This window comes from Phocoena phocoena, chromosome 18 (assembly GCF_963924675.1).
Source record: "Phocoena phocoena chromosome 18, mPhoPho1.1, whole genome shotgun sequence".
NCBI classification, from domain to species: domain Eukaryota; kingdom Metazoa; phylum Chordata; class Mammalia; order Artiodactyla; family Phocoenidae; genus Phocoena; species Phocoena phocoena.
Genome location: NC_089236.1, coordinates 50883952 through 50900954, shown reverse-complemented (window position 1 = coordinate 50900954; position 17003 = coordinate 50883952). Strand labels below are relative to the sequence as shown.

General features: G+C 38.8%; 1 protein-coding gene across 3 annotated transcripts in view; it reads right to left on the bottom strand.

The window, feature by feature from the left end:
* The window catches only part of LMO7 (LIM domain 7), a 131476-nt gene that overhangs the window by 81593 nt on the left and 32880 nt on the right, over window positions 1–17003 (bottom strand). For 2 of the 3 annotated variants that reach the window (XM_065895862.1, XM_065895866.1), the window contains exon 3: window positions 13860–13966. The gene's annotated coding sequence lies outside the window, so the exon portion shown is untranslated. Of the gene's footprint in view, window positions 1–13859; window positions 13967–14475; window positions 14524–17003 lie in introns of those variants that run through there. The other variant, XM_065895863.1, reaches the window with a different exon arrangement.

Genomic DNA, 17003 nt, shown 5'->3' with positions numbered 1-17003 from the left:
CTAAACTGAAATGAAAATATTATATATATATATAAATATTTATATGTATATATATAAATAATTTATAAGCACTTATTCCCAGCCAAGGATGTTTGGAGGAGGGAGTCATGGTTTAGTCATTTTTTTTAAAGATAAGTTAATTTTTAATTTTTTTAAGTCTTTAAGGATAAATTTATTTTTAATTTGTTTGTATTTTAAAATTTAATACATTAATAAAAACACAGTATTATATTTCATATTTGTGTTTCAGAACCATTTTGACAACCATGTTTCAGTGTAATTGGTTTCTCTTGTGATTCTGTGTATTTTATTTTATTTTATCTTTTATTGGGGTATAGTTGTTTTACAATGTTGTGTTAGTTTCTACTGTACAGCGAAGTGGAGTTCCCTGTGCCATATAGCAGGTTCTCATTAGTTGTCTATTTTATACATAGTAGTGTATATATGTTAAACCCAATCTCCCAATTCATCTCACCCCCCTATCCTCCCTTGGTGTCCATATGCTTGTTCTCTACATCTGTGTCTCTATTTCTGCCTTGCAAACCGGTTCCTCTGTACCATTTTTCTAGATTCCAAAAATATGTGTTAATATACGATATTTGTTTTTCTCTTTCTGACTTACTTCGCTCTGTATGACAGTCTCTAGGTCCATCCACGTCTCTACAAATGACCCAATTTCGTTCCTTTTTATGGCGGAGTAATATGCCATTGTGTATATGTACCACATCTTCTTTATCCATTCCTCTGTCGATGGACACTTAGGTTGCTTCCATGACCTGGCTATTGTACACAGTGTTGCAATGAACATAGGGGTGCGTGTGTCTTTTTGAATTATGGTTTTCTCTGGGTATATGCCCAGTAGTGGGATTGCTGGGTCATATGGTAATTCTATTTTTAGTTTTTTAAGGAACCTCCATACTGTTCTCCATAGTGGCTGTATCAATTTACATTCCCACCAACAGTGCAAGAGGGTTCCCTTTTCTCCACACGCTCTCCAGCATTTGTTGTTTGTAGATTTTCTGATGATGCCCATTCTAACTGGTGAGAGGTGATACCTCATTGTAGTTTTGACTTGCACTTGTCTAATAATTAGTGATGCTGAGCATCTTTTCATGTGTTTTTTGGCCATCTGTATGTGTTCTTTGGAGAAACATCTATTTAGGTCTTCTGCCCATTTTTTGATTGGGTTGTTTGTTTTATTGATATTGAGTTGCTTGAGCTGTTTATATATATTGGAGAGTAATCCTTTGTCCATTGATTCATTTGCAAATATTTTCCCCCATTCTGAGGGCTGTCTTTTCGTCTTGTTTATGGTTTCCTTTGCTGTGCAAAAGCTTTTAAGTTTCATTAGTTTCCATTTGTTTATTTTTGTTTTTATTTCCATTACTCTAGGAGGTGGATCAAAAAATATCTTGCTGTGATTTATGTCCAAGGGTGTTCTTCTTATGTTTTCCTCTAAGAGTTTTATAGTGTCAGGTCTTACTTTTAGGCCTTTAATCCATTTTGAGTTTACTTTTGTGTACGGTGTTAGGGAGTGTTCTAATTTCATTCTTTTACATGTAGCTGTCCAGTTTTCCCAGCACCACTTATTGAAGAGACTGTCTTTTCTCCATTGTATATCCTTGCCTCCTTTGTCACAGATTAGTTGACCATAGGTGTGTGGGTTTATCTCTGGGCTTTCTATCCTGTTCCATTGATCTATATTTCTGTTTTTGTGCCAGTACCATACTGTCTTAATTATTGTACCTTTGTAGTATAGTCTGAAGTCAGGGAGTCTGATTCCTCAAGCTCTGTTTTTTTTTTTCCTCAAGATTGCTTTGGCTATTCGGGTCTTTTGTGTCTCCAAACAAATTTTAAGATTTTTTGCTCTAGTTCTGTGAAAAATGCCATTGGTAATTTGATAGGGATTGCATTGAATCTGTAGATTGCTTTGGGTAGTAGAGTCATTTTCACAATATTGATTCTTCCAATCCAAGAACATGGTTTATCTCTCCATCTGTTGGTACCATCTTTAATTTCTGTCATCAGTGTCTTACAGTTTTCTGCATACAGGTCTTTTGTCTCCCTAGGTAAATTTATTCCTAGGTATTTTATTCTTTTTGTTGCAATGGTAAATGGGAGTGTTTCCCTAATTTTTCTTTCAGATTTTTCATCATTAGTTTATAAGAATGCTAGAGATTTCTGTGCATTAATTTTGTATCCTGCAACTTTACCAAATTCATTGATTAGCTCTAGTAGTTTTCAGGTGGCATCTTTAGGATTCTCTATGTATAGTATCATGTCATCTGCAAACAGTGACAGTTTTACTTCTTCTTTTCCAATTTGTATTCCTTTTAATTCTTTTTCTTCTCTGATTGCCATGGCTAGGACTTCCAAAACTATGTTGAATAATAGTGGCGGGAGTGGACATCCTTGTCTTGTTCCTGATCTTAGAGGAAATGCTTTCATTTCTTCACCACTGAGAATAATAATGTTGGCTGTGGTTTTGTCCTATATGGCCTTTATTATGTTGAGGCAGGTTCCCTCTATGCCCGCTTTCTGGAGAGTTTTTTGGTTTGGTTTTAACAAGTAAAATGAAGCATCAAAAATCAGTAAATTAATAACTTATTTAGAATAATTTCCTGCCAGTTCTGTTTTTAAATATATGCTTCATGCCAATGCTGTAAAGGTCAAAGTGTGGTAGTATGATCCTGAGCAATTTAGATTAGTAAGGTTTTACAATCCACAGCCTCTAACAGGAATGTTCCATTAGAATGGCAAATACAACTGAACATTCATAACTATCTGTGTAAAGGTCATAAAACCTACAAAGGCCTGTATGTGTGCATATCAATAAAATCCAAATACTCTATTATTTCTCTACTAGACAGGGAGAAAAGACCACACATGTAGCATACTTCTTCTATTCTAAGGTACACATGTGTCTATTTAACATTTCTATAATATGGAGATCTTAAAAGCACCGATCTTAGATTTAATGGCACATAGTAATATTGTATCTATTTGAAGTTACTTAGCTCACAAACTAGGGGGAAATTTTAATTATAATATAAAGATATTGGCCATGTATCAAATGAGGTAATATCAGTCATACACACAAATCCATCTGGGCTATAGCTGGCCTGGTTAAGCGGCAACTCAGACAATTTCAGTCCCATAGCACTAGGAAGAATATTAGCAAGTTTTTAAAGTCTGTTCAAGTCTGTTTAGACAATACAGTGGAAGCAATCCAAGCTTTGAAGGCTAAGACACCCCCTGAATTTAAATCCTAGCTCTGTTATTTGCCCAAGATAAGCTAAACAAGTTACTCTTCTCTCTGACTCCCTTCATTTCATGCATTGGAAGCAAAACGGCTGGCTGGGCTGTTACTAGGTTAGAAATAACTAATGTAAAACACCTGACAGATAGCTAGCTGTCTGTCAGGTGTCTAAACCTGATGGAGTATTTTTTTTTTTTCTGATGGAGTATTTATGAAATATTCCGGACACTCTAGTACAGTGATGCCCTCACCTAGTTGATATTCATCAGTCCAAATCCATCGTTCCCTTAGAGTTGTAAACTGTAAATCATTGCAATGCTCTTTAAGACACAAAAGCAAACATTAAGACTGAAGAATGCTGTTTTCATCTTCCCCATTTATGGTTTTAAGAACGAGGTAGAGAAAGAGTAGGTTTTTTTTTCTCTTCTACCCACCCAGGATTCAGGGTCTGTACACAGCACATATTAAATATTCAATGGCTGCGGCTGACAAGCCACAAGATAAAAGGCGTACAGATGAGAGAACTCAGTACCCCTAGGCTAAGCCTCATGTACCTGTCCACCCTCCCTCTTCAGCCCATCAGGACTGTGCTGCTTCTAGATACCCCAGCAGCAGTAATCTCTGGCTCTAGCAGCTCAAGGCTTACATCAATGGATATCAGTCTTTACGGGAATTTTTTACCCTGACTCTTTCTTGTAAGCAGAATGAAAAAGAGAATGAAAAATATGAGAAAGGACATAGAGCTCTATTTCTTAATCTGGGATGGGCATGCTTTAGACACCAATATTTAATCATACTATTCCTATTTCTCCTCCAAGACAGGGACCAAGCCCTTCTGGTGAAATGAATTCTTCACTAAAATAAAAAAGGATCTAGGGACCCTCAGCGTCTGGTGCCTCACTCTTTGAAGCCTGTTACAAATTTTCACATATGTTCTTAGTGTGTGTACACGTGTGTGCTCTACTGCACACGAGATGAATACACATTATACACAAAATAAAGTCTGAGCTCCCCACTTAGTAGAGAATTTTTCTTCTCAATATTAAGTCAAAAGAAGCCTAGTAACATGTCAGCCAAATTGTCTACCCAGACATAGATTCTTTTGAAGATTATTTCCGTTTATCTCAGTAAAAGTGGAAGAAAAAATACAGAACAAAAGCATTTCACAAAGTCTAGCAGCCATCAATGTTATTATAATGTAATGAAATGGTGAAATGTAATAACAGTGATACTTGATATCTAGGGATTTCTCCCCAAAGTGCTCAAAATACACAGCACAAACCCTTCTTAAATTTATGGTGGTTAATGCAAACAGAGCTTAATTCAAAGCAGCTGCTTTTTCCAGGCCACCAAGATCCCCCACTTTTTCCTTTTTTAACTTAAGAAAAACTGGCTTACCTGAAGTGTGTTCATTCAAGTATGTTTTTAACCTACTTATTTTTGAACGGAATTTTATTACACTATCATATGCATTTAATGTGGCAAGTATCCTTAATTTATACAGCAGGTGTACACTTTTCCTTAAAATTAAAGGTTTCTCAGTAACACTTTTGGAACATGTTTTCTTAAGTTTACTGTGTATATTTTGGTCAGTAGTATCTGAAGCAATGCTTTTAAGCTCTTAAGAAAAAGTGACCATCACCCTGCCTCTCAGTTCAGTAGGGATACGCAGAAGGTACGTCTCTGAAAAATGGAGAATCAGTCCATCAGCAGCCAATCCCACCTGGGATGGCTGCTCGGCATGACAAATTATACCAGGGCAATTACCCCTAAAATATAACTACTCCACTAACCTAGACTCTTTAAAATAACCAATAAATGATCAACATACAACTTTTATACCTATTCAACATTTGATAGCGAGTCTCTACATTTTAAAAGAACCAAGCTATAATGTTATGTCAAAGCATCAACATGAAAGTATACTTCCTAGCTTCTTGATGTGTTTCACCACGTACAACTGGAAGTAAATAAGAACCAAGACTTATGACCTCACAAACAGTGCCTATTGCTAGTTATGATTGTTCATGTCCAGAGTTAAAACTACAAATATTTTAGAGAATATAATCAAGACCTTTATGCTATCAGTACGGTAGCCTTTTGATGGACAGCACAGATGGGAGATATCCAAAAGGAGCAGCTAAGTTTTCTGTCTGGGGGACAACATAACTGCAGTGTGCATTTGAATTCTGTAAACATTTTGAACACCTATCCGCCCCCCCCCAAAAAATTCATAAGGCCTACGAAAGCCTTTTAAAGAACAGCATCTGATCTGATCTTGCCTATCCAAAGGATAACCACTTCTCCTCTCCTAATGACCAAAACGATAAGAATTTTCACAGAAGAGGGAAAATGGGATGAAAGAATTAAACCAATCACCAAAGTAAAGTTTTGAATTTGGATCTGTGTTGTGGACTGCTTGTGGTTTCATGTCTTTTTTTTTTTTTTTTTTTTGCTTTTTTAAATATGGAAATAGAAACTTTTTAAGGAAATAAATCCAAATCAAACTACAATATTTCTAACATTTCATAAAATACACAGAAAACTGAGGTCTGAAAAAGTTAATAAAATTATGTTGGTCCCACATAAACAGGAGGAAGAGGAAATAACTTAGATATATGTTCTCTGGTTTCCAGCTTTGCTATTCTAATGAAACATATACACTGTAAAAAGCTGACTAAACATACATGTCAGAAAAACATCTGTTTTAATATCTGCTCCTAATTGAAAGAAGAGATAAGTCTAAAATGGCTAAAATTCTCATAAAAAAACAAAGAGCCTATAGCCAATCATCACAATTTAAGTAGCTGGGGGCCAAATTTTTCCCTCCATGTTCTTCTACAGAGCACACATATCTTCACTTCATAGGGTCAAGAATCTGGATATATGTATAGGTACAGCTGATTCACTTTGTTATAAAGCAGAAACTAACACACCACTGTAAAGCAATTATACTCCAATAAAGATGTTAAAACAATAAACGATCACAATTGATAATTCAGTATCACTTATTGAGCACTACTATATGTCAAGCACTATACACTTTACATACATGACTTTATGAAAATCCGTACAATATCCTTGCGGGGTAGGGCTATCCCCCAAATGGTATTATTTGCTAAGCTCCAGGATATTAGCCATTCCATCTCTCTTGTTCACTGAGCGGTAAAGTGATCACAGGGAGGAAAACTAACCTGTCTAAGGTCATTCAGCCACCAGGTGACTGAATGGGATGGGATTAAACCCATGTCAGGCACCTAAAGTCCCTGCTATTGTTAGGATGATTGTCTATTCATGACAATTGATGCACATCAACTGAAATTCTATTCCATCCTGGGTGAGAAAGAAACCCAGCCTGGGGTATACTAGAAACAGTTCAAACGAACTGCTAAGAAATCTTCATGTTTCTGTGCGCTCATATTCTTCAAATAGTTTTTATCATGCCAAAGTCAAAGGCAATTTGTGACTTTTTTCAAATTGGCTTTGGTGTTTAATGCTAGGCAAAGGTAAGAGGTACCAAGGCAGATAGCTTGACTTTGGAAGAAACAAGGCTTACTGTAAACTTGTTGGTAAAACTTCTTATTAAAGTAACTTTAATGACTTCCCATTAAGTTACCTCCACTCTTGATTCCTGCTTTTAAAATTTTCTGTCCCTTGCCCTTGAGCTTCTACAAGATATTCCAACTACCTACGTAACAACTATACTTTTCCACCCAAGCCTTAAGCATACATTTAGATTGGTGATGGTATGAGAACATTAAAATGTTTCTAAAGCTTCATATAAATATAAGCATGGAACAACATCCCTCAAATGTCAGTTAAAACAATATTAGCATTTATCATTGGACATCACCATAAGGATTAAAACTTCCACCAAATACTTTGGAAAGTACATGGCCCAACATTCCAATTTTAGTTTTACCCACACAACTGAGAGGAAACACACATTCTTCTTTTAAACTGTATAAGTTTCAGATTGTGTTGCAATATTCTGAAATGATAAGTAAAAGTCTCACCCAGCAAACCAAAAGTTTAGTGACTGCTTTCCCAGATCTGCTTTGCAATTTTGAAAGATGAGGAAGAAAGATAGGAGCACTTAGCAAAGAAATATTCAGTTCTCATCTTCGAAGCCTGGTTTTAAGATTTCCATACCTTCATAATTAAAATCTGATTTTCAAATAAGTATTTAACACCTAAGGTGTCAGGAGGAGATTAAATGCATTATCTCTGCCCTCAGATAGCTTCAAGTCTAGGGAAAAATTAGATGTAGGTAAAAACAAGAAATGCTTTGAAAGCCCAGAAGAGAGACCAACGTCACCTTCAATTAGAAGTGTTTCCTGATTAAAAAGCTGAAATGACTGTTCATCTCTATAGTCCCAGAGAGCCCTGTGCATTTAACACAATGTATTCTAACTTAACTTATGAGGACATTTCCTCAATTATAATGTGAACCCCTCTAGCGGCAGGACTCCATCTTATTTATGTCTGTATAAGTACCGGCCACAGAGAAGATGCTGAATCAATGCTTGCTGTATGATTGGCAAGTGAATGAAACCAAAATTTCCCCGTAGCTGGATTAACTGCCACTTTCTACTCTGTAGCTCCAGAATCAGATGTAAGCACAGGCACCTCACATGTACACCCTTCACTCAAACAATCAGTTAAATCAGACCAGGATATAGCATGAAATTAAGGGGAAAACAATGCTTAACATCTCCAGTGACTGGTGAAGCTCTCGTTTTCAAAAATGACTGACAGGACTACAGACATTACAGTGCATGTAGCCGTAAAAGTTTGATTAATTCAACATAGGCAGCCCTACAGATAATTAGGTGAAAAAAGAATCTCTTCAACAAAAATCTCTCTTTGGTTTAGCCCTCTGAAGGACCACGTTATAAAACAAATGCTATCTGATAGGCGAAGCAAATTCTACCACCTTCCCATGAACTGACTCATGACAACTGCTAATCAAGATGAGCCACCAAGTGAGATTCTTTGGAGCAATGAATTTAGGATGGGTTACTTTTGTAGATAAAGATCCTGGCCATGAAAGTCTATAACATGAAGTCACACCCAGCAAACCAAGACAAAATCAGACCCCATGGCTATTTGGATTTGAGAGAGTGGGGAGCTGAGGAAGGAGACTTGGCATCCAGAAAGTGTTGATCTATCGAAGAAGTAAATTAAGAACTAGAGATGGAGAGAAATAAATGCCAGATAAAACTGCTAGTTATTCTACAGTTTGTCCCTGCAGCTCATATCCCACCACCTTCTCTGCAGCTGAGCAGACTCCCAGAAATTCAAACTTTGCAATTAAAGATCATTTGAAAAATGTGACCATATATGTTTGCTGCTGGCCTTAAACAGGACTTCGGCAACCCAAAAGAATTAATGTCCCCCTTTCAGTAACCACCTAACACCACAGAATGAATGGGATAGAGATATATGTGATGCAGTAAACTTCCTTTCTCTTTTATTCTGTTCTAATTTCTTGGTAGGAAGGGAGGGAACATTTTAAAATAGCAACATGAATTGACAGGTGGAACTCCCCATACTCAAGTTACAGATCCAAGTTTGGATACCATTAAGGTTGCTTTTTTCCTTTTCGTTTTTTTTAAACAGATTAAGACATTGAGAAACTCATTTGAAAGACACATCTGGGGGAAAAAAAGTAGTAAAATCAGGTTTAAATGAGAGAAAGTTGAAAATTATACAATTCAAAGTAGGTATATTTTTACTTACATGAATAACAACCTTAAAAAATACACAAACACATTCATATCTCAAGTCAAATTTGGCAGACTGTAAAAGAGAGCCATCTGGGAACTTAATTCCTAAGACATGACTTTACAGTATTGCTGCAAAATCAAGCACCTTTTGAAGCTTTAGAGATCAGCTAAATCCTTAAAATATCGTTTTGACCCTCCTTTATTTTCACAAGGGAAATACGTGAGCATTAATTTCGCTTCCAACTACTGTTCCTTTGGTAACTAGTACATGTAAAAATAGCAGATTCTTGATTTCTCCACCCTCCATTTGATAAACAGACCTTTAAAAAAAAAACTCAGTCAATAATATTTCAAGTCACATTTTAGAACTAAAATATTAATATCGTAAATAACAAAAGAGTAAGTGTACACTAAAAAATACTTTTTCTTTGCATGACAAATATTGTGTTCAAAAGCATCGCCATCCTATAATTGTATTATGAACAGAATGTATCTAAGGAAGTGCGAAAAACTGGATTGGAATGGTAAGGGGGTGGAAAGAAAAAACATGTTTATAATCTGTTCAAATTCTCAGCTTAAAAATTTCAATATATAATTTGGTTTAGAGCAATGGTTTCAATGAAGGACTTAGTCTGAGTCAAAATGCTAGACACAAAATTAAAACCTTTAATGTTCAACTCTACCTTTCTGTCAACTTCAATCCTCCAATACAGGACGTCTGGGCTGCTCTGTTGAGTTGCTTTCCACAACGAGTCATTGTTCTGTGCCTCTTAATAACCAGATGCCACCAAAGACCATGACACTTGCTGTAGGAGCTCTGCAGTGTGCTGTGGTTGCTCTCCCACAGGCCTTTTAGAGAAAGTGTGCAGAGATGGCCCTGTGGGAGTCACACCCCCTCTTCTCTGCAGATTGTGTGTGTTTCTAAGCTCAGTATGGATATTTGGTAAATGGTTAATAATACGGTGCAGTTAATCATTGGTGCAGAAGCTAAATTTCATGGCCTCAGTAAACATCTCAACTAGGATAGGTTCAATCTCAATCTACCATTCATGGAGGCTAAGTCCCCAGTTTGCTTACTACCCTTTCGGGAAGAAAAGGAGTAAAGATACACCCTGTCCATCAAAGTCAGGAATGTCAAAATTAAAAGTATCAACTGACTTTTGCATATATGTAGTCCCAAAATAAGTGGAATAATTCAAACATATTTGGAAAAGTTCAAACTATTACTTCCTTCAAATAAAATAATTCAGTTAGAAAATTAATATGTATAATTACAGAAATATAAAGAGTACCGTAGCTTGTTTGACCAGCGAAAATTGTTACAAAGTAAATGGTAAATCTCAAACTACTGGAAAATAAGATTTGTACTTAGGGTCTGGATTAGTGAAGTGATTCAACAGCAGTGGGTCTTTATATTAATTGCTTCTGCTCTTGCCACTCATTCTCACCACACACAACTCTCCTAGGCTCTGTGTGTCATCTATGCTTTTAATAACATAGATAGTGGACTGTTGTCCACTAACAAAAAAATACCTCACATTTGCCAACATGTAGTTCTTTGCTCTGAGGATGTTCTGCAAACGTGTATCTTAGATTACATGTGCAGGAAGACCCACAACAGGTCTGTGAACTGTAAATGCAGTACCTTAGGGACTGAATTTTGATAGAGCATTTAAAATAATACATCGTTTGCCACACTTCTGCTAATTTTTTTTTTTTTTTCGGTACGCGGGGCTCTCACTGTTGTGGCCTCTCCCGTTGCGGAGCACAGGCTCCGGCCACGCAGGCTCCGCGGCCATGGCTCACGGGCCCAGCCGCTCCGCAGCATGTGGGATCCTCCCGTAGCGGGGCACGAACCCGCGTCTCCTGCATCGGCAGGTGGACTCTCAACCACTGTGCCACCAGGGAAGACCCCTGAGCTGTTTTTTATTTTCTTTCTTTTTTTTTTTTTTTTTACTTTTGCTAATTTTAATGTACATAGATGGGCACGGTAATGTCCAAGTACTCACACCTTACTGCACGCTCCAAATATAATGTGCCTTTCCGTAAAACGAACAAACATACTAACACAGAAATACATGTTATTATATTAGTAAGTAAAACGTCACACTTCAGCTGAAAGTTTATGTCAGTATCCTCCCTTCCACACAATTATCTTGCTGGCAGAGTGGAAATCTAAAACTTTGAAGTCAAGGCCTCTCAACCTCAGCACTACTGATATTTGCGATCAGAAATTCTTTGTTACGGAGGCCACTAAATACCCTTTTGAACTGAAGGGTATTTAGCAGCATCCCTGACCCCCAGGATGGCAGTAGCACCCCCATCCCAGCTATAACAATCAAAAGTATCTCCAGACGTTGCCAAATGCCCCCAGTTGAGAACCACCGGTCTAACCAACACCAAGGCTTTTAATCTACAATAAATATAGGACAAGATCTTTGACCTACAGAAGCCTCCACGCTGCATAAGAACTGAAACTAAAGAGAAATGCATTACTATTTCATAAGGAATTATTTGCTTTCCTTCACATTTTCCCTTCCTTCTATAAAAATGCTATCTCAGGGCTTCCCTGTGGCGCAGTGGTTAAGAATCTGCCCGCCAACGCAGGGGACACGAGTTCGAGCCCTGGTCCGGGAAGATCCCACATGCCGCGGAGCAACTTAAGCCCCTGCGCCACAACTACTGAGCCTGCGCTCTAGAGCCCGCGAGCCACAACTACTGAAGCCCACGTGCCGCAACTACTGAAGCCCGCGTGCCACAACTACTGAAGCCCGCGCTCTACAGCCCGTGCTCCGCAACAAGAGAAACCGCCGCAATAAGAAGCCTGCGCACCGTAACGAAGAGTAGCCCCTGCTCGCCGCAACTAGAGAAAGCCTGTGCGCAGCAATGAAGACCCAACACAGCCATAAATAAATAAATAAATAAATAAATAAATAAATAAATAAATATTTTTTTTAAAAATGCTATCTCAGGGCAGAGGAGCTCTGGCCAACCATTTAAAGAAGCTGTCTGCCAGCTTTCTCACTCTCCACCCTCCACTTCCTTTGCAGCAGTCCCACGATCGACCCCTGTGCTTTTTGGTCCAACAAGACGGAGCTGTCGGGGCGATGCTCTTAATTAAGAGTGTCGAGGTCCTCATGCAGATGTTCTCACTAGGACTGCTTGGACACATCTTGCTTTTATGGACTTGTGGTTTCCACTGAAACAAGTTGTTCTGCATACTTCCTACTACGGCTGTTAACTACGTGACCTCCCGGTTTCGCTTTGTCACTACCTTAATTTCATTGAAGGCTGAGGCCAGATACTGATTTTTCCTGAACACTTTAGACCCAGTGTCTCATGAAACAGGCTCCAGGCAAGTTTCACTCAGGGCACTCTTGTTATTAGAAGCCAACAAACATGTTTTATTACGTTCATAGCCTCCTCGAACGTCGGCTACAGAGTTTCAAAACAGTATGATTTTAAGGGGAAAAGACATTTCTTCTTAATAGACAGCAACAACTGAAGAAAAACACTTTGAAAGTTAAAATTTTCTTTGCCCATCAGATAGGTCATATGAGAGAATGCTGATTAGGAAAAATAAATTCATCCATAGTTATTTTTCATGGAAATTAAATATGACCTCGAATACTGCAGAAGTAAACATGCCATCTTGGTGATGAAACTTAGCATCTCTCAACAATCTTCCAATTAATCAGAAATGCTAACAGACCCATCCCTGCTATGCACGTATCACTGCTGTGTCGTTTAGAAATGCTTGCTCAACAGAACTAGAAGCATATAGATATGAAATGGCTTGTTCATTTAAAAATATATCATTGCTTTTAAAAGATTAATCCTACCCAGGTTTTTAGGTTATATGGCTAAAGACAGTGTTTACTATAAAAAATACTTATAGACAGGGTTATTCTTCTTTAGAAAAAAATCTTGACCATATTTAAGATTTTAGTCATTTTTTAATGACTTTAAAGCTATTACAACAGAGATATCAACTCTTCAAACTTAGTCTTTGAATTGGTAAAAGCTAATTTTTTCATTTCTATTATTTCTATAGATAGAATAAGGTGTTTATTTTTTCCCAATGGAAAAATGCTAATTATGTTTAAGAGCCATGATAAGGAGGAAGTCATTATTACAAAATTAAATCATTTTCCTGTCACACTGAGCTGGTAACATGAGTTTATTCTGATTCACTGAAAGCAAATTTAGATTTATAAGAGAAAAATCTTACAAGAGTTTAAAACCAGATTTCCTGAAACCATATACTCAAACACAAACAGCATTTTCCATCTAAAACACAACACAGACACCTGTGCACATGTTTTCACACACACACCCCCACTTTCACTTTCTCATCCATACTATTAAAAGAGTGAAAAACAGTCCATTTTTAGAAATCAACCAGTTGACAAAAGTCATTAGCGGTACATGTTGGTCCCAAGCACCGCTGCTTTCCAAATATTAAGTCTCTTTTATCACTGTCCCACTCTCATTTTTATGTTAGCAATCATGTCTTAATTTCAAATAATTTTTACTCTGTAAGCTAAAATATAACCTTCTCCATTTTCTTTATAAATATAGTGAGCATCTTCACCATTAGCAACCAAACACTATGATGTTGGACAAGCATTAAAATATAAACCACCATTTTGGCTAATACAGGAATCTAAAATAATAAGATACCATGGTCTCAGTTACAGACAGCTTCACACTCACAACCCCTAAACTATTTCTTAAATGGTCTGTTTTGGAATACAAACAGAGGAAGACGGAGGGACAATTTTCCTGTAATCAGAGCTCTTAGAAATTATTTACACTTAAGCCACAAGCCCTAAGTTTAAAAAAACATGTAACAAACCAGTAAAACTTACTTGACAGTGACTCGATTTGATAAATCCTGTAGATCCCCAGGATGGAAAAGCTGGGCTTCTTTCAATCCAATCTGTTCACAAGCTTTCAAAAAAACGTTTATATTATCCTGCGAAAAGAAGTGGAAAGTGATTGCTTAGCCGAGCTCTCTCTCAGACAAAGGTTACCAATTTTTATGATATAACTTCCAAGCTTCAAAGTCCAATTACAGCCAGCAAAAAAGGAGGAAGCAAGACCAAGCCACTCATGTATGTAAAAAAAAATAATATTAATACATGTGCACGCATAGCCTTTCAGTTTTCCAGAGCATAAACGGCAGTGCTCTCTTATGCCAGGCATATGCTGTTCCTGTGATCTTTGTGACTGACACGTTAAACATTACCTGTTATAGGACAAGTGCCTGGCCACTGAGCAGTAATCTACACTTGGATGTCAGCTCTGCTCTGCAAACAAACGCCCTCTTCCCAGCTTTGCACGACAAGCCTCACCTCTCCTCTTTAAAAATAACTCTAGCTACTGACATTCACCCACCCAGAAACTGTTGGCAGGGAAGAAAGAAGAGGAGGAACATTCTGTTTCTATGATTACAAATTACAGAACGACTGTGGAATACCACACCTGGAATCTGGGTTTGGTTGCTTACCCGGCTCCTGACAGACAGGGAAACCACACTGTAGCACCCAGGAGAAGCCCAGTGATCATTGGCTGAGCCGCAGAGTTGAGGTGTGGTCATTACTCATGCCCTGCACCTGCCTCAGGAAGTGCCTCCACAGCGTGAAAATCTAGGTTGCCCTCCTATCTAATTTCAAAACCCAAATCCTCCATTCACAAACCAAGGCTTTTCATTCACGTAAACAGCTGCACCAACACTGACAACAGTAGAGACACACTGGGTGAGCAAAATTAGCTGGAGCTTCTATCTTTACTCCACTTCAAAAAAGAAAATCCTTTATGGGCTTGAGCTTGTGCAGATGCCATGCGACTCTTCACCATCCACGTTGTTAGGTTCTCAGGCAAGAGAATGGCCTCCTCACATGCCAGCACAGGCTGGTCCCCTCACACCTGCTGGCAACGCCACATCTGAGGGGTGAGCCGCTCAGGGCCCCTGAAACCTCACCTCACTCTCTAACAGGTGGCCGCGAGGGTCCTCTCTGCCACGTGGAGAAGGGCAGTTCCCCTTTTCCCATGCTGGGAAGCTCATCTCCACAGGAAGAAAAGGCAGGCTGCGATGGCAACGTGGGAGGGAGTGATCGAAAGGGAAATGAAGTAAGGTGAAGAGGCTAAATTCAACAGTTTGGGTCCTTGGTGCGTGAGAGGACTTAGGGAAAGGGGAAGCAAATGTATGTCAGAGAAAAACAACGCTGTTAGGGAGCTCAGGGACATTTAAAAAAAACCTGTTGGTAGCGGTAGGATGTTAGTCTCGGGTACGTACTATCAGTAAAAGGCAGCGTGAACTACCTAGCTGAAAGCTGCCATCCATGATTCATTTTATTCATTTTGAACAGAGGTCAAAGATTAAAGGAACTTAAGTCAAAAGCTGAACAGCTCAATGGAAGGCATTCAGTCTGAGGAGAAGTAGGCTCCTCAGGTGTGGTGCCTTAGAAACAGCCCTTGAATAGCTCTCTCAACTTGAGTGCCAGTGAACTGAAGCAACAAGTTAGCTGCCCCATACACCCAACATACAATGGTGGGACAGGTGTAGGGTAACCAATAGACACACTCCAGTTCAACGTGTGCAGAAATGAAAGGTCACTGACCCACAGAAATTCTGAAGTCCTGCAAAGCATAGGTTGGCAGGTCCTTCATTAGGATTCAAGGCCAGGGAACACCTCCTTCATGGTTTTCTGCTTCACTCTCCGGACACTTGGCTCCGCCTTAAAAATTATCTTTCCATTTCCTTGGAAAGTAGCTTGTGTTTGCAGATGTGTACCTTTCTCAGTCTGCTTCCTGGCTGAAGAAGTTTGGAGGACTAAAGGTCTTTTTATTTTGTAATCCTCTTTCCCTTTCAGTCGAAGTTTACGAAGTTTCTGCAGATATGATTCCCTCAAAGTTTCTGCAAATACAATTCCCTCAAAAATACCATATGTCTTCTGTGAATCTTATTGGACTTCACTCCCTTAGACAAAAGCCACAACCACAAATTCCTTCAAGACAAGCCCTTCTCTTCATCTGCTGAGATGACTGCGACACCACACTTAAGCTTCTTAGAAGCCCTATTGCTAGACCAGACAGATTTCTAAGACACCACTTTGTATCTTTCTAAGATCTTAAGCGATTGTACAACCACACCCCCAGCTTCATCTTTAGACCATCTTGTTTTCCTGCAAGCGCTCTGAATTTGATCTCTGCCAAAAACCCATTTCTCAATTCTCCTGATTTTTTCCAGAAAAAAAATTAATCATTTATTAACATAAAGAGACTGATAATTCCCAAAACCAGCAATTCCTGTGACCCCTTGTGTTTACTACTCTACCTGTCACTTCACCTTTCACATTTTACTATAATCATCAAGAGGAAGGCAGGAAGCACATTAACACTCCACCAGGAAATCATTTCAGCTACAGCATCTAGTTAATTAGGTACAATTTATAGGTATAAGGGAGTGACTATCACATGAGAATCACTGGGACCACTTTAGAAGCTGGCTACAATACTTGTACAACAAAGAACAGAGCCTGAACCAAGATGGCGGAGTAGAAGGACGTGCTCTCACTCCCTCGTGCGAGAACACCAGAATCACAATTAACTGCTGATCAATCAAGGACAGGAAGACACTGGAACTCACCAAAAAAGATACCCTACATCCAAAGACAAAGGAGAAGCCACAATGAGATGGTAGGAGGGGCGCGATCACAGTAAAATCAAATCCCATTTAACTGCTGGGTGGGTGACTCACAGACTGGAGAACACTTATACCACAGAAGTCCACCCACTGGAGTGAAGGTTCTGAGCCCCAGGTCAGGCCTCTGAACCTGGGGGTCCAGCACAGGAGGAGGAATTCCTAGAGAATCAGACCTTGAAGGCTAGCGGGATTTGATTGCAGGACTCTGACAGGACTGCGGGAAACAGAAACTCCACTCTTGGAGGGCACACACAAAGTAGTGTGTGCATTGGGACCCAGGGGAAGCAGCAGTGAACCCAGGGAA